At 41.6% G+C, this 26,115-nt stretch overlaps 1 protein-coding gene across 1 annotated transcript in view; it reads right to left on the reverse strand.

The window, feature by feature from the left end:
- The window catches only part of LOC132816192 (electrogenic aspartate/glutamate antiporter SLC25A13, mitochondrial), a 187,810-nt gene that overhangs the window by 65,183 nt on the left and 96,512 nt on the right, over window positions 1-26,115 (reverse strand). The gene's annotated exons all lie outside the window — the stretch shown is intronic.

Here is a 26,115-nt window from a genome sequence, read left to right on the forward strand (position 1 = left end):
CCATGCTCTCCTGCACCTTTGATTGAAAAGAGGCTAATCCCTGGTTTAATATTAATGGTAGAGTGGAGGATATGAGGATGCAAATCATATTTGAGTACAAATTTACTGTTTCTGATGGCCCACAGCACGATCATGACAAGTGTATCCTCAATGTGAAGACAGGACTGATCTCCCCAAAAACTGTGCAGTAATCGTTCCCACTGATGCTGTCATGGACAGCAGGCAGACTGGCAAGGATGGGGTCAAGTACTTTTTCCTTCTTGTTGATTCCTTCACCACCACTCCTCATGCTTCTTCCAAGTGTACTGATTCATCAGCCAAGGTGAGAGTGGTACATAGTAGTTAGTAGGAAATTACAAGAATTTTATGAAGCTGGAAAGGGTTCAGAAGAGATTTGTCAGGATGTTGCCAGATATGGAAAATTTGAGTTATAAAGAAAAGCTAGAAAGGCTGGGACCTTTTTCACTGGAGTAATATGACAGAGGTTTATAAAAGAATGAGAAGTATAGACAGAGTTAATAGTGGTTGTATTATACCTAGGTTGGGGAATTTCAAAACTAAGAGGCAATTTTTTTAAGGTGAGAGGAAAGAGATTTAAAAAAAGACATGAGACTTTTTTTTATACAGGGGGTGGTTTGTATGTAGTATGTACTTGCTGAGAAAGTGGTGGATACAGGTACATTATGACGTTTAAAAACACATTTGAATAGACACATAAATAGGAAAGGTTTGGAGGGATATGGGTCAGGAGCTAGGAGTTGGGACTAGTTTAGTTTGGGACTATGTTCGGCATGGACTGATTTGACTGAAATACCTGTTTATGTGGTGTATGACACTATGATAGTGACTCTGTAACTCTGGACAACTTCCTCTCACACAAAATAATGGTATTGTAACTTTTAAGAGCTAATTGTTAGCTCCAAACACCCAGACAAACTCATATTCTTAATTTAAAGAATTACAAGAACCCAAACTTGTATCAACTGGTTTTGAAAAACACAAAAATATTACAGTTTCATCACATCAACTTTTCAACTATCAACTAAAAGTTCAAATTTACTTTATAAAAAATATTTTCCTGTCTAAGACAGAGAGGTTGAGTTGTAGTAAAATCCTACTGTATAAAAAATGAAGATTTCAGCTGAAGTCTAAAGTTACTGACTTTTCAGAGCAATGGGCTACAGGATACCTAAGAGAAAGATAAAATATTCTTCCTGAAGCTGGGGTTACAATTAATTTGAAAAATGTAACAAGTCTAAAACAGAAAGAGGAAGCTGTAAACGCAAAGTTGCAATGGGCTGCTTCAAGCCTGACGTGATCTTATGTGGATTAGGAAACCCACTTTTCTGGTCTAACTAGACAAGTTTTACTAGGTAAATAACAAAGTTTATTGCATTGCTACAAGAATTGGCAGATTACATAAGATAAGCTATATTACTGCAGGTACGGTTAAAAGCACACTAAACTCAGGCCAGTCTCCTACAAACTCTTTCTTTACTCTAACTTAGTCTCTGTGGTATTATTGATTAGACTTGATTAGACGTACAGTGTGGAAACAGGCCCTTCGGCCCAACAAGTCCACACCGACCCGCCGAAGCGCAACCCACCCATACCCCTACATTTACACCTTGCCTAACACTATGGGCAATTTAGCATGGCCAATTCACCTGACCCGCACATCTTTGTGACACATTATCCGCACATTATCTGTTCAGTGTTTACTGAATTAACCTATTTTTACACCTCAAATGGGTAGCTTGGTGGAAATCAAGGCTTGACTCATCACGAATGTTAAAGATTTTTATAAAGTAGACAGAATCCCCAATTTACCTGACTTTCAGATCCAGATTGACAGAAAATATGGGGTCTGGTTTCTGTACTTAACAAGAATTACAGTTTATTACAAATAAATAGACTTCAACAGGTAAACAATTATGGAACGTCTGTATAGAATTCAACTAGTTAAAACTCTAACACCCTTTCCCTAACGGGGAAAATAGTTCAGTGGTCTCTGTTCACAGGATTTGCTGAGATAATTTTTGTGCTGCTCAGAACATTGCTTCTCAATATTCCATCTTCAGATGTTTTCACTTCTTTTCAGTGTGCAGAGGGTGATTGGCTCACTTTTTATAAAAGTCTCTGACATATTTTTTAAAACTCACAACTTAAAGCAACTGCTGGAGGAAAAATAAATTGAGATTCTTCAGGATTAAGGCATATTTTTCTGCTGGGAGCCCTGACACACCCTGAGCTTATGGGGATCTTATGGCTTCTCCCTAACCTGTTGAGAACCCCAAGTAGTACAGATACCTGGGAACCAATCACATATTTGCTGGTAGACAGAGGTTTTGTCATTGATTATTTATCACTAGTCCACAGAACAAACAGTAATTTATTGCTGGTTGAATCTCCATTTGAACAGAGCACTTGGCTCCAGCTCATGTGCAAATCTTTCACTACTGCTTGAACCAGCAGTGGAAACACTGTATCAGGCCACATATTTTCAAAAAGCACAGCAATCACTCAACAAGCCTTGCTTTTTAAAACAGTTCTTTTCTAATTTCAGTTCACATTAAGAAATACAGAAAATAAAAAGATACTCTCTTCATACCTTTTAAACCCATTTACAGCACCCATCCCTACCCGAAATCTTTTTCCATAAAATTATTAAATTGTTATACACTTTTAAATTACACAATCTCTTTGACCTCACAAATCCCAGCGATCTAGAGGTTTGATTTTGCTCCTCAAATGCGTACTCTTTTGACTTGCAAGAATGTTAGCCTGCTGGGTATAAGACAGTAGGCATGATGGTCAGAGATCTGTAGCTGTCTCTTTAACCTCTTGTATCTGTTGCATGGTGTATTTCAGCAGTGATTATTCTTTGTAGCCGTTGGTATGGTGCCTGCTGTAGCAGGTGATCTTTTTTCTTTTGCAGTATTTTGGATCATTTATTGATTTTGGAGTTCATCTTTGGAAGGTGGGAATGTAGTTAATTTGCTAGAGTCCCTCCCACTCTAATCCTCTCAGCTTTTAATGGCAGACTCGAATTTGGAGCAGATAATGGCTCACAATACTGTACAGCATTAGGCCTGATTACAGTTACAAATGCTTCCGTCATCTTGAGTGAGTGATGAATCTGATACAGTTCCTGTCTCCTTGTTTTCATTTTCTATTAACTTGATTATCACTAGGAATCTGAACTATCTTCAAGGCTGATAACAGTCGAAAACATTTCTACCCAAACACTGCAGACACAGCTTTCTATCTCATTTACAGTATGCAGTATTTCTTTCCCATGTAACTAACCTCAGGAGATTCTACTTACTGAATACATTCTGCCACATGTAAACAGACTTCAGCAAAATATTCCACCTGTTTCTCTTTGACCACTTGTTTAACCTACTTGCAACTTTTGAGTCTCAGATCAATGCATTATTTTCTACTCAGGAATGGATGGTGATTTCTACGATTTGATATTCTTTATATTGGAGTGTTGCTCGCAGCATACTGCTATGAACCGTGTCGGCTGTAAGCAATGTTTTCTCAATAAAAGCTCTCCATTTGACAATACTTTGCTCTTGTATCTAACTTGAAGTTTATGTGATCCCCAATGGTGTAAATGCATGCTAAAATGTTTGGTATGGGTCACTGATTTTCCTTAGGAAAACATAAGCCGTTATCTTTTATTGCAGATTGCTCTACTTCATTTATATCTACTTGAGTAGTTTTGCAGTCTTCTGATTTTCTGTTATTGTGATCTGTTTGGCAATTTTCTGAAAGTGACACTTTCTTAAAATGAAAGAATTCAGTTTTAAAATCTGGGCACTATTCATACCTGTACAGTTTTGTTGATCCTCAGCACTGGAAAGGATTTCTACTATCTAATGGTTTATCTGTGTTTTTTTTAAGTTTTGTATCTCAAGAAATTCTTAGATTCTGTAAAATTCCTGTGCCAAGTTTATCTTCTCTTAGGATTGATGTGTTTTGCTTCAGGACTTCTATTTCACCTACTATCTGATAAGATAGTGCACTCTAGAATTAGATCTTCTTTGGACTTCTTCTGGCAGTCTCTTATGAATTCTGACTTTAATTAATCATATTAACATCTCTTCATCAGGTAATTAAATAATCAATGGAATCACCAGGATGCACACTTTTGAGTTAAATCTTGCCCTTTCAAGAATTTCATTACTTCTGAAGTTGAACTAATTGTCAAAGGCTGTTCATGTTTGTCTAATATTTCATCTATCCTTTGGTGAGCAATATTATCTCCTCCAAATTGTGTACAGACCTGCATTTACTTATTTAGCTTCCATCTCATTATCCAGACAAGAAGCTATTCTATTCCTCAAAAATGATGCCCTGAATTTCCAATTCTGTGTTCTATTTGGCAAATCTCTGAAATTAAATTTTCCTGGCAAAACTATCATAATACCAGAGCTTCCTAACATAATTAGGTTTTTTTTCTTCTTTAAGGTTCTTCATCTGCAGTAAATTGATTCTCCTACACTTCACTGCCATAATGGAGGGTTTTCCTGAGCTTCGTTACTGTAATAGAGGGTTTCCACTCTTTGTGGCTACATTGGAGCTTCACCCCACTTCAAACTCATAATGTTCACATGGTAAGAAGGGAAACCCCAGTTGAATCTGCAACATTTTATTATTGTTATTATCCATTCAGCTTGAACTGTGCTGGTTAAAGTCTCCCCTTTAGTTCAGCGGAATTTTGGTTTTTAACTTACACAGTCCTCAATGTCTCTTCAACTCATTGCTCAACTCAGACTCACAATTACTTATACAATGCACTGCCTCACAATGTTGCCTGCGCCTCTTCCTTGGAATTGCAGATTTCTTCTCCTCAGAACATCTGCCAGATCTTAAAAGCTTTCTGTGAAGTACTCCTCTGTGTTGAAATTTGCCATGAAATTTGTGGAGTTTGCTGTCAACAGCTATCAGCTGTATCTGTTTCCCTTGAAATCTTTTCAGTCATCAGCATCATTTTCCCTGCACTTTTCTCAAAGCCCTAAATTCTAATTTGGCTTAGTTGGCAACATTTAAAAATAATACTGGTCGCCACTGCTCACTATGCGGTGGCAGGGACACACTTTTTCACCATGTTGTGTCTGAATTCCTTCGTACTAAATGAAATCTAGTGTGAATTAGGATATCTACATTTCTGGACTAACTAGAACAGTCTTGTTGAAGAGATAATATTGAGTTTATTGCATTGTTACAACTATACACAGAATACATGATAACAACCCATGTTACTACTGAGACTGTAGGAGCACACTAGCCCCAGGCCTGTTTCCTATAAGGCCCTTCTTTACTTTGATCAAATCTCTGATCCTTACAGTTTTTACTACCCACCAACAAAGTTTATATGTTACAGACTCACATACAATGACATGAGTAAAATAGAGTTGCTGCAGATAGCCTAGGATTGTAAATACATAACAAATGAAGATACATGGCAGATTAATCTCTGTTTATTGTCCTTATTGTTGAGTATGCAGCACTGACTACAATTATTATATTATGTAATGAAACAGAGTTAATTAGTAATGTTATAGCAAAGACTCCTCCAGGGAAAAAGTGATTATAACATGACAGATGTTTCAATGATATGGTCACATTTGAAACTAATCTCTCAAATTTAAAGAGTGTCAATTAAATATCTAGGAGGGCAAGTTCAGTTAGGTTAGGAAATTACATTAGAAGTTACAAAAGTAGTTATAAAATGTCAAGCATTAAAATAAATAATGCAATACTCTCAATGAAAAATAAGAAAAACTCCACGAGGAACGTCAGAGTTTACTGATGAAGGCAACTACAGTAATTGATTAAAAGAATGGAGTTACAATGTTACCTAAACTAGAAGTAAGTCTAAAAATCGGTGATGAAGAAATTGTTTAAAAAAGAGCAAAGAATGAGTGAACTGGCAATAAATACGATAAGAAATTAAAAGAGGTTTGTGACAAGAAAGTGAATGGCAAAATTAAATGCACATTCCTCAGAAGCAAATATAGGAAAACATAAAATGGAAAAAAGAAAACAGACAGAAGTTAAAACAAACATCGGAATACCACAGTGGTATTAATGTACTATCATTAGACTATCAAGCTAGAAACTCAGGTAATGTTCTAGGGATTTGGGTTTGAATCTTGCTGAGGCAGATGTTGGAATTTGAATATAACTTTAAAAATCTGAAATTAACAATCTACTATTGACTAGGAAATCATTGTTGATTGTTCAAAAAATTCATCAAGCTCTCTCATGTCCTTCAAGGAAGGAAATCCACTGTCCTCACCTGGTCTGGCCTACATGTGACTCTGGAACCACAGAAATGTGATTGACTCTCAAATGCCCTCTGAAATGGCCTAGTAAGCCATTCAGTTGTACTAATTGTCACAAGGTCTCAACAAAGTAATGAAACCAGACAGACCACTTGGCATCAACCTAAGCACCAGAAATGAAAACAGCAGAACAGCCCAACAACCTTGCAAAGTCCTCCTTACAAATAGGTTGCTAGTGCCAAAATTAGGAGGGCTACGACAAAGACGAGTCAAACAGCATCCTGACATAGCCTTTTTCAAAGAATCATACTTTACATACCAAAACCATCCCCATCCCTATATACGTCCTGTCCCACCTGGACAACAGAGCCAGCACAGGTAGCAGCACAATGGTATACAGTTGGGAGCGAGTTTCCTTGGGAGTACTAAACGTTGACTCCAGATCCATTAAAATCTCCATGGCCACATAGGCAAGGAAACCTCCTGCTGTTTACCATGTACCATCCTCCACTGGCTGATGAACCAGTACTCCTCCATGTTGAACAACAATTGGGGGAAGCACTAAGAGTGATAATAACACACAATGTACTCTGGCTGGGGGGATTTCAGTGTTCTCCACCAAACGTGTGACTCTACAGCAGCACTGTCAATCAAGCTGGTCAGGTCCAAAAGGACAGAACAAAGAACAAAGAAAATTTCCAGCCCAGGAACAGGCCCTTTGGCTCTCCAAGCCTGAGCCGATCCAAATCTACTGCCTAAACATGTCGCCCAATTCCTAAGCATCTGTATCCCTCTGCTCCCCACATACTCATGCATCTGTCCAGATGCATCTTAAAAGAATCTGCCACACCTGCCTCTACCACCTCTGCTGGCAACATGTTCCAGACATCCACCACCCTCCGTGTAAAGTACTTGCCGTGTGTATCCCCCTTAAACTTTTCACCTCTCACCTTGAAAGTGTGACTTCTCATTATTGAATCCTTCACCCTGGGAAAAAGTTAAAATCTATCTACCCTGATTCATGGTTTTGTAAACCTCAATCAAGTCCCCCCTCAATCTCCTTTTTTTCTAATAAAAACAAATCAAACCTACTCAACCTCTCTTCATAGCTAGCACCTTTCATAACAGGCAACATCCTCGTAAACCTTCTCTGCACACTCTCCAAAGCATCCACATCTTTTTTGGCAATGTGGCGACCAGAACTGTACACAGTATTCTAAATGCGGCCAAATCAATGTCTTGTACAATTTTAACATGACGTGCTAGCTCTTATACTCAATACCCTGTCTGATGAAGGCAGGCATACCATATGCCTTCTTGACCACTCTACCTACCTGTGCAGCAACCTTCAGGGTACAATGGACCTGAACTCCCAGATCTGTCTGCTCATCAACTTTTTCCAAGCTCTTCCGTTCACTATATAATTCGCTCTAGAAGTAGACTTGCTTAAATGCATCACCTCACATTTGTCTGGACTGAAATCCATCTGCCACATTTCTGCCCAAATCTCCAGTCTATCTATATTCTCCTGTATTCTTTGACAGTCCCTTATGCTTTCTGCCACCAATCTTCGTGTCATCTGCAAATTTGCTGATCATTCCAACAGTGCCCTCTTCCAGCTCATTTATGTATATCACAAACAACAGTGGCCGATCCCTGTGGAACACCACTGGTCACCTTTCTCCATTTTGAGAAACTCCCTTCAACTACTATTCTCTGTATCCTGTTGCTCAACTAGTTCTTTATTCACCCAACTAGAACACCCTGCACACCATGTGACTTTACTTTCTCTATTAGTTTACCATGGGAACCTTATCAAACGCCTTACTGAAGTCCATGTATATGACATCTACAGCCCTTCCTTCATCTATCAACTTGGTCACTTCCTCAAAGAACTCTATTAAGTTGGTAAGGCACGATCTCCCCCGCACAATACCATGTTGCCTAACACTGATAAGCCCATTCTTTTCTAAATGTAAATAGATCCTATCCTTCTGTACCTTCTCCAGCAACTTTCCCACCACTGCTGTCAGGCTCACTGGTCTGTAGTTACCTGGAATATCCCTATTACCCTTCTTGTACAGGTGGATAACATGAGCAACCTTCCAGTCCTCCTGCACTCTCTCGGCGGAGCAGGTAACGGCTGTCTGGTGTGTTTTTTTTAAGTCGCGGGTATAGTTCAGTTTTTGTTTTTTAACGGCTAAAATTTAAAGTTTTGTTTAAGCGCCTAGCGGACCCGGAAGCTGGTGTCGCGCTAGCTTACCTGGGAAGGTTTTTTTTATAAAAGCGCGCAGGCGAGGAACCCGAGGCACTACAGGGGTAGAGCCTCCCATCCGCCCTCCTCCTCTAACCTAATAATAAGACCCTTGTGGTAAGCAGGTAAGTGCTGCATTTTGCTTGTTTGTTTCTTTAGATCTAGTTTTTAAAGTTTACCTTTTAGAGGGATGGCAGCGAAGGCAGTGCAATGTTCTTCTTGCAACATGTATGAGGTGAGGGAAGCCATTAGCGTCCCTGCTGATTACACTTGCAAGAAGTGCACCCATCTCCAGCTCCTCCAAGACCGTGTTAGGGAACTGGAGCTGGATGCACTGCGGATCATTCGGGAGGCAGAGGTGGTCATAGATCAGAGCTTTAGGGAAGTAGTTACTCCGAAAGTTATAGAGAGATGGGTGACAGTGAGGGGGAGTGGGAGGAAGCAGCCAGTGCAGGGACCCCCTGCGGTCATTCCCCTCAAGAACAAGTATACCGTTTTGGATACTTGTGGGGGGGATGACTTACCAGGGGTAAGCAACGAGGTTCAGGCCTCTGGCACGGAGCCTCTCCCCGTTGCTCAGAAGGGAAGGGTGGAGAAAGGTAGAGCGATAGTTATTGGGGACTCAATAGTGAGGGGCACAGATAGGCGGTTTTGCGGGGGCGACAGAGACTCACGATTGGTATGTTGCCTCCCAGGTGCAAGGGTACGTGATGTCTCTGATCGTGTTTTCTGGGTCCTTAAGGGGGAGGGGGAGCAGCCCCAGATCGTGGTCCACGTTGGCACCAACGACATAGGTAGGAAGAGGGGTGAGGATGTTAGGCAGGCTTTCAGGGAGCTAGGTTGGAAGCTCAGAGCTAGAACAAACAGAGTTGTTGTCTCTGGTTTGTTACCCGTGCCACGTGATAGAGAGTCGAGGAATAGGGAGAGAGAACAGTTAAATGCGTGGCTACAGGGATGGTGCAGGAGGGAGGGATTCCGGTTTCTGGACAACTGGGGTTCTTTCTGGGGAAGGTGGGACCTCTATAAACAGGATGGTCTACACCTGAACCTGAGGGGCACCAGTATCTTTGGGGGGAGGTTTGCTAGTGCTCTTTGGGAGGGTTTAAACTAACTCTGCAGGGGCATGGGAACCTGGACTGTAGCTTTAGGGTACAGGACCTTGAGTGTAGGGAGGTTAGGAACAAGGCATCAATCTCGAAGGAGGGTGCCTGGAAACAGGAAGGTGGCTTGAAGTGTGTATACTTCAATGCCAGAAGTATAAGAAATAAGGTAGGTGAACTTGCAGCGTGGGTTGGTGCCTGGGACTTCGATGTTGTGGCCATTACAGAGACGTGGGTAGAACAGGGACAGGAATGGCTTTTGCAGGTTCCAGGGTTTAAATGTTTTAGCAGGGTCAGAGATGGGGGTAAAAGGGGGTGGGGGGGTGGCATTGCTTATCAAGGATAGTATTACAGCGGTGGAAAGGACGATGGAGGAAGACTTGCCGTCTGAGGTAGTTTGGGCTGAGGTTAGAAATAGGAAAGGTGAGGTCACCCTGTTAGGAGTTTTCTACAGGCCTCCTAATAGTCCGAGAGAAGTAGAGGAAAGTATTGCGAGGATGATTCAGGAGAAGAGTGAAAGTAGCAGGGTGGTTGTTATGGGGGACTTTAACTTCCCAGATATTAACTGGGAAAGCTATAGCTCGAGTTCGTTAGATGGGTCGGTGTTTGTCCAATGTGTGCAGGAGGGTTTCCTGACACAATATGTAGACAGGCCAACAAGAGGTGAGGCTATACTGGATTTGGTTCTAGGTAATGAACCAGGCCAGGTGTTAGACTTGGAGGTAGGTGAGCACTTCGGGGACAATGACCACAACTCGGTGACTTTTACTCTAGTGATGGAGAGGGATAAGTGTGCACTGCAGGGCAAGAGTTATAGCTGGGGGCAGGGAAATTATGATGCGGTGAGGCATGACTTAGGATGCGTGAATTGGAAAAATAGGCTTCAAGGGAAGAACACAAATGATATGTGGAGATTGTTCAAGGAACAGCTATTGGGTTTCCTTGATAAGTATGTACCAGTCAGGCAGGGAGTAAAGGGTCTTGTGAGGGAGCCGTGGTTTAATAAGGAATTGGAATCCCTTGTGAAAGGGAAGAGGGTGGCCTATGTAAAGATGAGGCGTGAAGGTTCAGTTGGGGCGATTGAGAGTTATAAGGTAGCCAGGAAGGATATAAAGAGAGAGCTAAGAGCAGCGAGAAGGGGGCATGAAAAGTCCTTAGTTGGTAGGATTAGGGAAAACCCAAAGGCTTTCTATAGGTATGTCAGGAATAAAAGGATGACTAGGGTAGGTATCGGTCCAGTCAAGGATAGTAGTGGGAAGTTGTGCGTGGAGGTGGAGGAGATTAGAGAGACACTAAATCAATACTTTTCGTCAGTATTCACTCAGGAACAGGACATTGTTGCTGATGTGAATATTGAGTCACAAGTGATTAGAATGGATGGCCTTGAGGTATGTAGGGAAGAGGTCTGGGGAATACTGGAAAGGATGTAAATAGATAAGTCCCCTGGGCCTGATGGCATTTATCCTAGGATCCTCTGGGAAGCTAGGGAGGAGATAGCGGAGCCATTGACCTTGATTTTTATGTCGTCATTGTCTACGGGAATAGTGCCAGAAGACTGGAGGATAGCGAATGTGGTCCCCTTGTTCAAGAAGGGGAGTAGGGATAGCCCGAGTAACTATAGGCCAGTGAGTCTCACTTCTGTTGTGGGCAAAGTCTTAGAGAGAACTGTAAGGGATAGGATTTATGAACATCTGGATAGGAATAATGCGATCAAGGATAGTCGGCATGGTTTTGTGAAGGGCAGGTCGTGCCTCACAAACCTTATTGAGTTCTTTGAGAAGGTGACCAAGGAAGTGAACGAGGGTAAAGCAGTAGATGTGGTGTATATGGATTTTAGCAAGGCGTTCGATAAGGTACCCCATGGTAGGCTAATGCAAAAACTACGGAGGTATGGCATTGAGGGTGCATTAGAGGTTTGGGTTAGGAATTGGCTGGCTGGAAGGAGACAGAGGGTAGTAGTTGATGGTATAGGTTCATCTTGGAGTGCAGTTACTAGCGGTGTTCCACAAGGATCTGTTTTGGGACCATTGCTGTTTGTCATTTTTATAAATGACCTAGAGGAGGGGCTTGAAAGCTGGGTGAGCAAGTTTGGGGATGACACGAAAGTCGGTGGAGTTGTGGACAGCGAAGAAGGATGTGGCAGATTACAGCGGGATATAGATAAGTTGCAGAGCTAGGCAGAAAGGTGGCAAATGGAGTTCAATGTAGCTAAATGTGAAGTCATTCACTTTGGTAGGAGTAACAAGAAGATGGATTACTGGGCTAATGGTAGGCTACTTGGTAGTGTGGATGAGCAGAGGGATCTTGGTGTCCATGTACACAGATCTCTGAAAGTTGCCACCCAGGTAAATAGTGCTGTGAAGAAGGCATATGGTGTACTGGGCTTTATTGGTAGAGGAATTGAGTTCCGGAGTCCTGAGGTCATGTTGCAGTTGTATAAGACTCTGGTGCGGCCTCATCTGGAGTATTGTGTGCAGTTTTGGTCGCCATACTATAGGAAGGACGTGGAGGCATTGGAACGACTGCAGAGGAGGTTTACCAGGACGTTGCCTGGCATGGTAGGAAGATCATATGAGGAAAGGCTGAGGCACTTGGGGCTGTCCTCATTGGAGAAAAGAAGGTTTAGGGGAGATTTGATAAAGGTGTACAAGATGATTAGGGGTTTAGATAGGGTTGATAGTGAGAACCTTTTTCCGCTAATGGAGTCAGCTGTTACTAGGGGACACAGCTTTAAATTAAGGGGTGGTACGTATAGGACAGATGTTAGGGGTAGATTCTTTACTCAGCGGGTTGTGAGTTCATGGAATGCCCTGCCAGTAGCAGTGGTGGACTCTCCCTCTTTATGGTCATTTAAGCGGGCATTGGATAAGCATATGGAGGTTATTGGGCTAGTGTAGGTTAGGTAGGCTTTGGTCGGCACAACATCGAGGGCCGAAGGGCCTGTACTGCGCTGTATTTTTCTATGTTCTATGCACCTCACCTGTGTTTAAGGATGCCATAAAGATATCTGTCAGGGCCCCAGTTATTTCCTCTCCTGCCTTCCTCAGCAACCTGGGATCGATCCCATCCGGTCCTGGGGATTTGTCTAGCTTAATAACTTCTAGCCTACATGTCTTCCCTACTTAAGTCAACGTAATCCAGACTAATCAAACTTCTATCTCTAATCTCAACATTCATCATGTTCCTCTCCTCAGTGAACAATAATGCAAAGTAATCATTCAGAATCTCACCCATTCTCTCAAGTTCAACACACAGATTTCCTTCATTATCCTTTAGTGGACCAATCCTTTCTCTAGTTACCTGCTTGCTTCTTATATAAGAATAAAATGCTTTCGGATTCTCCTTAATTCTGCTGCTAGAATGGGTCCACAGTAGGTGGTGAGGCAACAAACAGAGGGAAAAACATACACGATTTTATTACCAATCTGCCACCTGCAGATGCATCTATCAATGACAGGATCGGTAAAAGTGACTACTACACAGTACTTGGCGAGATAAAGTCCCACCTTCACACATTCTCTATTGTGTTGGGTGGAGCCACCACCATGCTAAATGGTCCAGACTTTGAACAGATCTAGCAACTCAAGACTGCGCATCCATGAGGCGTTTTGGGCCATCAATAGTAGCAGAACTGAACTCCAACATGATCTGCAACCTCATGGTATCACATATTCCCCACTTTATCACTGCCTTCAAGACAGACAATTAACCCTCATTCAATAAAGAATGTAGAAAGCCATGACAAGGGCAGCACCAGGCATACCTAAAAATGAGGTGTCAACCTGGTGGAGCTACAAAACAGAACTTAATGACAGGAGAGCCCAGTGTATCAGTGCAAAAGATACGGCTGAAGCATTTGGAACAATCTTTAGCCGGAAGTACCCAGTGGATGATCCATCCCAATCTCCTCCCAAGGTCCTCAGCCTCACAGATATCAGTCTTCAGCTAATTTGATTCACTCCATGTGATATCAAGAAACAGTTGAAGACACTACATATTGCATAGGTTGTAGACCCTGATAACATTCTAGCAATAGTACTGAAGATTCAAGCTCCAGAACTTGTTGCACTCCTAGCCAAGCATTTCCAGTATAGCTGCAACACTAGCATCAACCTAACAATGTGAGAAATTGCCCATATATTTTTGTACACAAAATGCAGAACAAAATCCAACCCAGTCAAATTACTGTCCAATTCGTCTACTTTTATTCATCAGTGAAGTGATGGAAGGTGTTATCAACTGTGCTATCAAACAACAACTGATAGAAAGATAGTTCTGTTTATTGGGGATCAGTTATCTCAGCTCCAGGATATTAACTGCAAGAGTTCCTCAGGGGAGGTCCTATGCCAACTCATATACATATGTTTTGTCAATAACCTTCCATCTACCAGAAGGTCAGAAGTGAAAATATTCACCTATGGTTACATAATATTCAGCAACATTCACAACTTCTCAGATACTGAAGCAGTCTATTTCGAAATGCAACAACAAGCGGACAATATCCATGTTTGGCTAAAAATCGGCAAATAACATTCACACCACACAAATGTAATGATCATTAGATTAGATTAGGTTACTTACAGTGTGGAAACAGGCTCTTCGGCCCAACAAGTCCACACCGACCCGCCGAAGCGCAACCCACCCATACCCCTACATTTGCCCCTTACCTAACACTACGGGCAATTTAGCACAGCCAATTCACCTGACCTGCTGTGGACTATGGGAGGAAACCGGAGCACCCGGAGGAAACCCACGCAGGCACGGGGAGAATGTGCAAACTCCACACAGTCAGTCGCCTGAGGCGGGAGTTGAACCCGGGTCTCTGGCGCTATGAGGCAGCAGTGCTAACCACTGTGCTACCGTGCCGCCCACCATCATCTCCAATAAGAGACAATCTAACCACCACCTACTTATTTCCAACAACTTTACCTTTACTGAGTCCTTCATCATGGACGTCCTGTGGGCTACCATTGACCAGAAACTGAACTAGACTCGCCAATATAAACAGTGTCTACAAGAACAAGTCAGAGGTTAGGAATGACGGCTGAAGAAGGGCGCATGCCCTTCCTGAAGAAGGGTTCATATCTGAAACGTCGATTCTCCTGCTCCTTGGATGCTGCCTGACCTGCTGTGCTTTTCCAGCAACACATTTTCAGCTCTGATCTCCAGCATCTGCAGTCCTCACTTTTTCCTAGGAATACTGCAGCAAGTAATTAATGCCCTGACTTCCCAAAGGCTGTCTACCATCTACAAGGCAAAAGTCAGAAGTTTTATGGAATATCCTCCACTTACATGGATAAGTGCAGCCCCAACAACACTCAAGCTGGGTCGGCGCAGTGTCCCTGCCTCACAGTGCCAGGGACCCGGGTTCGATTCCTGCCTTGGGTGACTGTCTTTGTGGAGTTTGCACACTCTCCCCGTATCTGTGTGGGTTTCCTCCGGGTGCTCCTGTTTCCTCCCACAATCCACAGATGTGCAGTTCAGGTGAATTGGCCAAGCTAAATTGCCCATAGTGTTAGGTGCATTAGTCAGGGATAAATACAAGGTAGGGGAATGGGTCTGAGTGGGCTATTCTTCAGAGGGTCAGTGTGGACTTGTTGGGCCGAAGGGCCTGTTTCCATAATGTAAGGAATCTAATCCAATCTTAACATCATCCTGACAAAGGAGCCCGCTAATTGACACCACATCCACAGGTATCCAGTCCTTCCACCATTCTACAAAATAGAATGCACAAATTCACTAAAGATCCTTAGACAGCACCTTCCATCATGGCCACCACCGTCTAGGACAACGGCAGCAGATATATGGGAACATCACTAATGCAAGTTCCCCTCTATAACATACACCATCGTGACTTTGAAACATATCACCATTCCTTCAGGATCACTGGATCAAAAAAGCTGGAAACCCCTCCCTCTACTCCCCACCCCCCATCTCTCTAAGCACATTATAAATGTACCTACAGCACATAGACTGCAGCAGATCAAGAAGCAGCTCACCACCTCCTTTGCAAGGGCAAACAGGGACAGGCTATAAACATTGTCTGAACCAGTGACACCCATGAAAGTAAATAAGAAGAATATTAAATACATATATATTAAGCAGAATTTTTGTGCAAGTAACCTGTGTAAAGAGGTGTAGGGACTCTACTGCACGTCAGGAACCTGACTCTTTGGGAAGTAGTTTTTGCTGAAGTGAGTTGGTTTCATTTCCCCAAGATCTTCAATGATTTTTTTTAGTATAAGAAAGATTAGTGTCATCCCAAATTCAAGTGTCAACTCCCATACTCTGAATTCCTCAGCAATCTCTTGTACAATATTTCTCATATCAACATAGCTTGCAGCTCCACACATTCCCATCTCATGCAGTCATTCCTCAAACTTCCATCTCACCAGTCACTCTGGCACTCACCCTCACCTCATCAATTTCTCAGTCATTCTGCACAGATATTGCCAAACTGTTCTTTTGTTCAATCTATAAGATGGCTTTTACAGTCCCCCTCAATTGATAAGTTGTAAGGTGGGAAATCACAAAATGTTGTGTCTCATCTGCCTACCCCTAACCCATCTCTCATTCTACCACAAAGTTGGGTTATACAGTCAGCTTATCTCTGAACAAATTGAAGCGCTCAAAGTTTGTGAGAAGATTTGTAGCTCAGGTGCTCGTTGTTGTGGTTCTGTTCGCCAAGCTGGGAGTTTTTGTTGCAAACGTTTCATCCCCTTTCTAGGTGACATCCTCAGTGCTTGGGAGCCTCCTGTGAAGCGCTTCTGTGCTGATTCCTTTGGCATTTATAGTGGTTTGAATCTGCTGCTTCCGGTTGTCAGTTGCTGTCCACTGCAGTGGCCTGTATATAGGGTCTAGACATCGACCCCAAACACTGAGGATGTCACCTAGAAAGGAGACGAAATGTTTGCAACAAAAACTCCCAGCTCGACGATCAGAACCACAACAAATTGAAGCGCTTAAGCGACCAGTTAACAGAAAATGAACGGCCTCATCCCACCCTTACTGCTATTTCTCCAGTAGCAGGGGAAGCTCATCTTAATGGACTCATGCAACTTTTATGTTCAGAAAGTGGGTGAGGGACTACCTTCAGAAATCCCTTGGGCCCATTATATGTATATAGCTCTTTCCAAGATCACAGCACCCTCAATCTTTACCCTTCAGCATAGGATTCTCAACACAGCCCTCACCTCCTTTCCTGTGATTTGCCAGCTTAGCTTCACTGATATATCATACTTACCTTGAGATCTGAATCAGTTTCTTTTCTTTTGGGATTTCATGTAGTTTCAGAAGTGGCCTGCTGTAATCTGACGGCAAAGGTGCCATCAGGTTGCAGTGGTGTGACTTCGTCCTCAGATGAGGGTAGACGTATTACTTTGAGCCAATTAATGCCCCTCCATGTGTAAATTGGATGCTGTGGATTGGCTCTCGACTTGTCTTTCTGTCAAGGGAAGTAATGGGAAAACTGTAACTCACAAAATCCAGTCAAGTGGCTTATACTCACAATCTACTATCCCTCTACGCGAAGAAAAGGATGCAAAATTCCAGAAAAAGGCAGAATGGGATCACCCTATACAAAGATGCAGAGACCGTTACAGCTAAGGAATACTTGCCGATGTGTGATGCAGGCGGACATGGAGATGGGCAGCACGTTGGAGTGTATGGACATTGTTAGGGAAAGATGGAGGTCTGCTAACTAACTGATGTCAGGACTGAAAATCACACTGCCACACAGCACATAAAAATCACTCATATTGACTTGCTGTCACTACCAACTGAAATCTGAGAATTTGCATAATAATTCCATTAAATCCTTTCCCCATATCACCTTTAGTTTATATCTTTCATCTTATGCTCATCCTTCTAGCAAGTGGTACAGGAGAAAGTCAAGGAGTACTCAGAAAAGCTTCTTGTATTTTTGTTTTATGTTCCTTAATATAGAATTAGAAATATGAGAGAGGTTGTCCTGTTGAGAGTTTTCTGTAGACCTCCAAACAGTTTCAGAGATGGAGAGGATAGAATAGCATGGATGATCCTCGATAGGAGTGAGAGTAGCAGGGTAGTTGTCATGGGGACTTTAACTTTCCAAATATTGACTGGGAATACTATAGTTCAAGTACTTTGGATAGGTCAGTTTTTGTCCAAATTGTGCAGAAGGGTTTCCTGACACAGTATGTAGACAGGCCAACAAGGAGTGAGGCCACATTAGATATGGTACTGGGTAGTGAACCCGGTCAGGTGTAAGATTTGGAGGTAGGTGAGCACTTGGGTTATTGAGATCATAATTCAGTTACGTTTACTTTAGTGATGGAAAGGAACAGGTATATACCACAGGGCAAGAGTTATAGCTTGGGGAAAAGGCAATTATGATGTGATTAGGCAAGATTTAGGATGCATAGGATGGAGAAGGAAACTGCAGGGAATGGGCACAATTGAAATATGGAGTTCATTCAAGACCCAACTATTGCAGGCCTTTGATAAATACGCACCAGCCAGGGAGGAAGTTGTTGAGCAAGGGAAGCATGGTTTACTAAGCAAGTTGAATCTCTTGTCAAGTGGAAGGAGGCTTATGTTGGGATAATATATGATGGCTCAATTAGGGTACTTGAGAGTTACAAGTTAGCAAGGAAAGACTTCACGAGAGAGCTAAGAAGAGCCAGGAGGGAATATGAGAAGTCATAGGTGGATAGGATTAACAAAAAACCTAAGGCTTTTAATAGCTATATCAGGAATAAAAGAATGACTAGAGCAAGATTAGGGGCAATCAAGCATAGTGATGGGAAGCTGTACATGGAGTCAGAGGAGATAGGGATGCCTTAAATTAATACTTTTTGTCAGTATTCACACCAGAAAAAGACAATGTGTTTGAGGAGAATACTGAGATACAGGCCACTAGACTAGATGGGATTAAGGTGTTTAAGGAAGAGGTATTAGCAATTGTGGAAAGTGTAAAAATAAGTAAGTCCATTGGGCCAGATGGGGCTTATCCTAGGATTCTTTGGGAAGCCAGGGAGGAGATTGCCAAGCCTTTGGCTTTGATCTTAATGTCATCACTGTCGACAGTAATAGTGCCAGAAGACTGGAGAATAGCAAATGTTGTTCCCTTGTTCAAGAAGGGGAGTAGAGACAACACTGCAAATTACACACCTGTGGGCCTTACTTCAGTTGTGGGTAAAGTGTTGGAAAGGATTATAAGAGATAGAGTTTATCATCATCTAGAAAGGAATAACTTGATTAGGGATAATCAACGTGGTTTTAAGGGTAGGTCATGCCTCACCAACCTTATTGAGTTCTTTGAGAAGGTGACCAAACAAGTGGATGAGGGTAAAACGGTTGATGCAGTGTATATGTATTTCAGTAAGGTATTTGATAAGTTTCCCCAAGATAGGCTATTGCACAAAGTACTGAGGCATGGGATTGAGGGTGATTTAGCAGTTTGGATCAGAAATTGGCTAGCTGAGTTTAATGCAGAAAAGTGTGAGGTAATTCACTTTGGAAGGAGTAACAGAAATGCAAAGTACTGGATTAATGATAAGATTCTTGGTAGAATAGCTGAGCAGAGAAATCTCAGTGTCCAGGTACATAGATCCTTGAAAGTTGCCAGGTTGATACGGTTGTTAAGAAGGCATATGGTGTTTTTGCTTTTATTTGTAGAGGGACTGCGTTTCAGAACCATGAGATCATGCTGTAGCTGTACAAAACTTCGTATGGCCACATTTGGAGTATTGCATACAGTTCTGGTCACCGCATTATCGGAAGAATGTGGAAGCACTGGAAAGGATTGAAACAAAGTTTACTAGAATGTTGTCTGATATGGAGGGATGGTCTTAGAAGGAAAGGCTGAGGGACTTGAGGCTGTTTTCTTTTAAGAGAAAAAGGTTGAGAAGCAACTTAATTGAGACATATAAGATAATCAGTGGGTTAGATAGGTTGGACAGTGAGAGCCTTTTTCCTTGGATGGCAATGGCTAGCATCAGAGGACAGAGCTTTTTAAATTGAGGGGTGATAGATACAGGACAGATGTCAAAGGAGTTTCTTTACTCAGAGTAGTAGGGGAAACTTTAAGGGCATTTATGTGGTCATTGAACAGGCATATGGATGAGAGTGGAATAGTTTAGGTTAAATGGGCTTCAGGTTGGTTCCACAGGTCAGCATAAGATTAAGGGCCACATGGGCTGTACTGCGCTGTAACATTCGATGTTCTACATAGAATTTCAACTCTCAAAAATGATTGATAAGTAGTGTAGGGTCCAATTTACTTGAACATCTCAAACAGGTTTACTTAAGAGACATCCTATAACATGCAGTTACAGAGCGATTTATCTGAACATTCTTAGTCTTGCATTCTGTTGCTTTGATGCCTCTAGGCTGCCAGTCACATGGGTGTCATCCTGGTCTTTGGATCATTTGCATACTGAACTCGTCAAATAGTAACAGAACAGAGTTTACAACACCTCGGAAACATTGCCATATAGTACAAATGCATTATCCACTGAATGAGTTAAAGACTAAAAGAACTATAGTTGCTGGAATTCAGAGACAAAAATAGAAATAGCTAGAAAAGCTCAGCAGGTCTGGAAGCACCTGCGGAGCGAAATCAGAGTTAACGTTTTGGGTTGATTGACCCTTCCTTAGATGGTAGCTAAGAAAATGTTGGTTTATATGCAGAAGATAGGGTGGCAGAGGGGGTAAGCAGTAAACAATAGGTGGGGATAGAGCCCAAAGGGACAGAAGAACAGTTAGACAAAGGAATAGATAACGGTCTAGCTAGGAGGGTGAATAGCTATTAATGGGGACTGTTAGTGGCTAACAATGGGAGGCACATGAATCTTCCAGCGACCAGCTGAACATTACCAGCCAAATATTAATGGACCAAAGTCCTTTTAATTGACAAGTATTGCTGGTTGATACAATGGAAACATGAATACCATATTACACAGTTTCTAAAGCCTTAGGTCAGTTAGAATCTATATTTCCCTCTTCAGGTGCTTATTCATTTCTCTTCCTCACGTCACTTTTAGTTATTTTGTCAATCACTTGAAACCTGCAGTCTTTGGTTCTCAAACCTTTCACTAGTGGGAACCGTTTCTCATTGTCTTTTCTGCCGTATTGTGAATGATGTAGAGACCATTACCGTTAAGGAGTACTTGCCGATGTGTGTTGCAGGAAACTATCCAACATCTCCTGCCTGCAAAAATAAGTCATCAGTATGCAGATTGACTGACAACTGAGGATTCTGGAGACCAGATGGCTTTCATTAAATGCGTCTGCACCTCCTTTTGAGTCCCTCACAGAGAGGTGAAAAGCCAGCTCCACAATGAATTCCCTTTGACCCCTAGAATCTTTCCATGGACATTAGAGATGGAGTACCTGCAGAAGACTAAACTGGTGAATAACAAAATCATCATAGCATCTACAGGGAAAGAATACACACCCATGAAAGACTAGCTAAAAACTCAGGGAGTGATGGTCTCCCTGTGAATGGGTCTTACCAGCAAGTCACTGATGCTGTGATGGCAAATTGGGTACCACAATATCCTTCAACTGGGGAAGTTCTATGATGTGGCAAAACCCAGTACACTCTGAACCTGAGATACCCCATCAATTGGGAAGCTGATGTGTTGTCCAGCCTAAAGAAGAAAGCATCTATCACATGGGTGATGCAGAGGTGTGTAATCAAAAGTGAGATGCCACAGTGGTCAGTAGCTAGCCATTGAAAGGATTTAGCCACAAACAAACTCAGGGCCACATTTTCCTTGACTGCTGCAGGCAAAGATTGACAATTAGTAGTGCCAGATGTAATCGCAACAATGATGAGGGCACAGAATTTTGCAGCCACTGTGAATATCAATGGGATCTGTTGTTTGATATGTTTCACCTATATATACATCACACCGGCGCTAAAATGCAGATATCAGATTACTCACTTACATGGTAGGCAAAACGCCTTATTGGTTTGATGGCAGCATCTTCTTTGTGGAGAAAAACACTCACCGGCTTACTGCAAAGCAGAAGTGAGAGAGTTCTCTCTTCAGCTATTCACATTTTTGAGACACCTTTCCATAGCAGGGTAATATGAAGTACACTGGGCACCATTCAGAATCAAAAACAGTGGACACAGGCCCATCCATAAGTAATTTGCAAAAAAAACAGCAACAGTTAAGATCCTTGTTGCTCAATGCCTCCCCTTGCTGCAATGCCAGATTCTACATGTACAGCAACCATGATATTCAAAGTCCTCTCTGAGGCACAACAAGGGGAGCAGAAGATCAATATCGATAGCTTAACTGCATTTCAGAAGCCCTATGGTCTACTTGATAGTTCCTAGGAACTGTGCACACAACTGAAGGATCTTTCAACAGTGGTCATGTACCAGTTGAGTGAATGGGAGCTCTTCTTATTGACATTAGCACTCAATGACGGTTTGCATTTAGGAAATTCAGTGACAGCACCCATCACAATCGATCTCTCCATATGACTCTGTAGATCAATGTCGTAACAGACAGATTCGCAAACCCAAAACACTTCAACAAAGCATTGGTGACCCCCCCCCCCCCCCACCTTCATTCTCCCAATGTGCCAATTCTGTTCCCAAAGATATCTCCAGTGGGTTACTGGAAAGAAACAGAGGGCTAATATTTCAGAGCCACAATGATACTGGATGTCTACAAAACTGAAAAAGTCACAATTTGTTCTTCAGCACAGTACAAAAATCAGCAATGGTCTTCCTTGGGAAGAGCTGCCTTTGTTGACACGGTCAGTCAGATATCTGGAACTAGCCATACTTCAGATGACTGTAGACTCTTCTGCTCACTGGAGGCTATTTATATACCAGTGTATGCCCTTCTTTGACACCAACACAACATTGGTCCTCATAGGCCAGGAGGCTGCCTAAGGCTGATCTCACTTCCCCTCATTGGGGCCAGAAATATGGTGTATGAAGTGCTTGGAAAGTGAACTCTTTAACCATGAAAGGTTTAGTATAAAGCTGGCACCAGCCCCTCTTTTCCCTTGCTTCTTCTGAAAAGACACTACTGTACCAATGACACTGCGGCAGCACAACCTTTCCTCACTCTTGCTTAGGTGCCACTGCCTGTATTGCTTCACATTCCCCGTCATGACCAATTTGTCCCTTTTTTGCTGTTGGATAAAGCCAATACTGAAACCCCGCTTCCTTGCCATCTTCTTTAAGTGAATGAAGCTTGGAATACCTGTCTTTTCGATGCATCACTGGAAAAATCTGAAATACATTGCACAACTGATGATAATTGACCAGTTAAGTCTATTAAATAGCTTCCCATTATACTGCAGTTTGAAGTCTGTTCTTCATGTGTTACAATGTCACTCCTTTAACAAGGTTATGCTGTCCTCGGTTTTTATTTTAAGAAAGGTCAGAAAAGACATATTCTGAAAAGTCTGGGCTTGAAGGATTTTAGGGCCATTTTGATTATAGATACCAGATACTGCCTCAGATAAAATCTTTCAAGTTAAAAAAAACTTGTATAATGAAAGGGAAGTGGCCAGTTCTCCCAACTCAGCTTTACTCTGGTTCAGTTTGGTTAGCAAATAGTTGTCTGTAAAAGCTGCTGGACGCAAAGAAGCAGGTCCAGGCTGGTACTCTCTGATTTCTCTCCTATAAGAATCTGTGTTTGATTTTACTTTTTGTACCAAAGGATGTTTATGGGAATTGTTGCAAGTATTGAGAACAGCATCATTAAGTTGGGATAATCTGTTGGGTTTTCAGATAGATTAATTTATTCTGTATTCTGTTCTCTTGTTTGTGGTTCATTCGGTAATCTTGTAAATAAATGCTGTTTTGTTTAAAACTAAGTGGTTTGACCAACTGCATCACTCTGGAATATCCACTCTTAAAACAACTAGCAAAGTTAAGATCTGGGCTACTTTGTTGAAATATTTTGAGGGGGTCGAGCCTGGTTCATAATATGTTAGCGGGATCAGTAAAATAAGCAAGCACATGAAGTTAGTCAACTTTGATCCAGTATTTTCTACTCATATATACTTTCTCAAGCTTCTGGAACTGTCCCAACCAACCCTGTAAAATTCTGACGGGAAGTTCAGATTCCCTCTCCTAATTTTGAAAATTATATCACCCAATGAATCGTAAGTACAACTGTCATAATGTACACATACTGACAGCAAGGAAGAGTACTTTTTCCCACATGTAATATTGGTATTATTATACAGCTCAAGAGATTAACTGTAAGTTTACCAAGTGTGTTATTCAAAGATTTAAAAAATTCTTCAAACTTAATGCTCAATTTGTGGAAATCTATTGATAACCAGTTTGCAATGTTATCTCAGCAATTCATAAAGTTAACACTGAATTCAATATCGCAAGAGTTCATAAAGAAAACGAAACATAATAGAAACAAAGCAAAGAAAGTTAACAGTTTTGTTACAAAGATGTGATATCTCAAATATTAACTCAGAATATAATTAAGTGGACAAACATCTGTATTATGCTATGGTGCCTGATACGTAGATTATTCATCCAAAAGACAAGAAGGTCACATCAAAGAGCATATTCATTTGGCTGTTCACAACAAGTGAATGCACTGCACTGCACTCAACCAACCCATGCTCATAAAAAGGGCAACACACGTGTAACTCTGCAAATGGGCATTTGCTGAATAATTCTCAACATGTGAGGAATTTTATTGATAGCTAATTTAGATTGTTATTCACAATTACAATATGGTGCACTTCAATGTAGCATATCAATACACAGGCCCTTTTCTTTGAAGACAGAATAAACATGTACGCACAGACAAAGCCTGCTTCAACTCAGAAAAGGTGACAGGCATTCTCCAGTCCAGTTCTCAGGGCAATTCCCTGACCAATTAGAATCAACTTGCCTGGTTTAAAATTCAAACAAAGTCTGGCATTTTCCATGGTGATACTTCAATCAATCACAGTCCACTTGTCGAGTCATAGAGTCACACAGAACAGAAAAAGACCCTTTGATCCAAATCCATGCCGACCGTAATCCCAAACTAAACTAGTCCCACCTTGTTAAATACTTTCACTCTTTTGTCTCATGCAGTATGAATGCTGGTTTTCCCCTTGATTTTCTTCTGAAAGGTCCTGATGAGTGCAAGGCAAAAAGTTTCAACAAAATGTGTCTTCTTCCATAAATACTCAGATTCTGCAATTCCAAACGATGATAAGTATCTACATCTTGTATTTTTGGAAAGGCCACTTTGCAAAGCAAAGATAACTAGTGGCAGAGGGAAAATGGTTACCTTTGCAAAGAATATAAGTTGCTCAACTAGAGTTAACCGGTCTACAATACTTAGAGAAAGATCACATAAACCAGTTTGTGGATGCAATAAAAATATTACATTTGTAAAGTTAGAGTCTGAGATAAATAGCCTATTGAACAACATGCTTTCATCCCTCTCTGTTAAGCATGACCACCTCAAATTGAAGGCTGCTAAAGAAGCATTTAAAATATACATCACCATCTCCAGAAACATAATTTCAGCCATCCATAACCTGATGGGTATAGCAGCATTAATGCCATTGGCTTGTATGCAAAGTGACTTCAGCTACAGACTAGCATTAGGACAATCCATCATTATTTTTCCTAAATGTATCTGAGCTGTTGGGAGAGGCTGAATCGGCTGAGGCTATTTTCCCTGGAGCATCGGAGGCTGAGGGGTGGCCTTATAGCGGTTTATAAAATCATGAGGGGCATAGATAGGATAAATCGACAAGGTATTTTCCCTGGGCTGGGGGAGTCCAGAACTAGAGGGCATTGGTTCAGGGTGAGAGGGGAAAGATATCGAAGGACTTACCTAACAGGCAACCTTTTCACATGGTGCATATATGGAATGAGTTGCCAGAGGAAGTGGTGGAGGCTGGTACAATTATAGCATTTAAAAGGCATCTGGATGGGTATATGAATAGAAAGGGTTTAGAGGGATATGGGCCAAGTGCTGGCAAATGAAACTAGATTAATCCAGGATATCTGGTTGGTATGGACGAGCTGGACCAAAGGGTCTGTTTCTATTCTGTACATCTCTATGACTCTGATTGGCCCAAGTACATTTAAGTCTCTAAAGAATTTTTATATCTCTTCACGAGACCTAGAGGTTGTGAACGGAATGAACTTTCAAAAAGGATAGATATAGATATTTGAACAGTTTCAACTCTTTGTTAATAATCTTTACATCTTCACTTGTCTTATTTGCAATAAACTTCTTTTTCATTTATAACTAAAGGAAACTGGGTGGCTTGATTCTGTTACTGAGCTGTATGCGGTCTGATTTAAAGATATATTTAAATATAGATTTAAAGATTGGTAATACCTCTTCCCTTTTTAAATTCAAATGTTGTCTGTCAATTGGAGGTTAAGACAAACAAAATAATCAAACCACCCTTCTTAACTAAGTTGTAACCAGTTTAAATTTTGAGCAGTTCTAGGAATGGCGACGTA

The sequence above is a fragment of the Hemiscyllium ocellatum genome, chromosome 5 (assembly GCF_020745735.1).
Source record: "Hemiscyllium ocellatum isolate sHemOce1 chromosome 5, sHemOce1.pat.X.cur, whole genome shotgun sequence".
In the NCBI taxonomy this organism is placed as follows: domain Eukaryota; kingdom Metazoa; phylum Chordata; class Chondrichthyes; order Orectolobiformes; family Hemiscylliidae; genus Hemiscyllium; species Hemiscyllium ocellatum.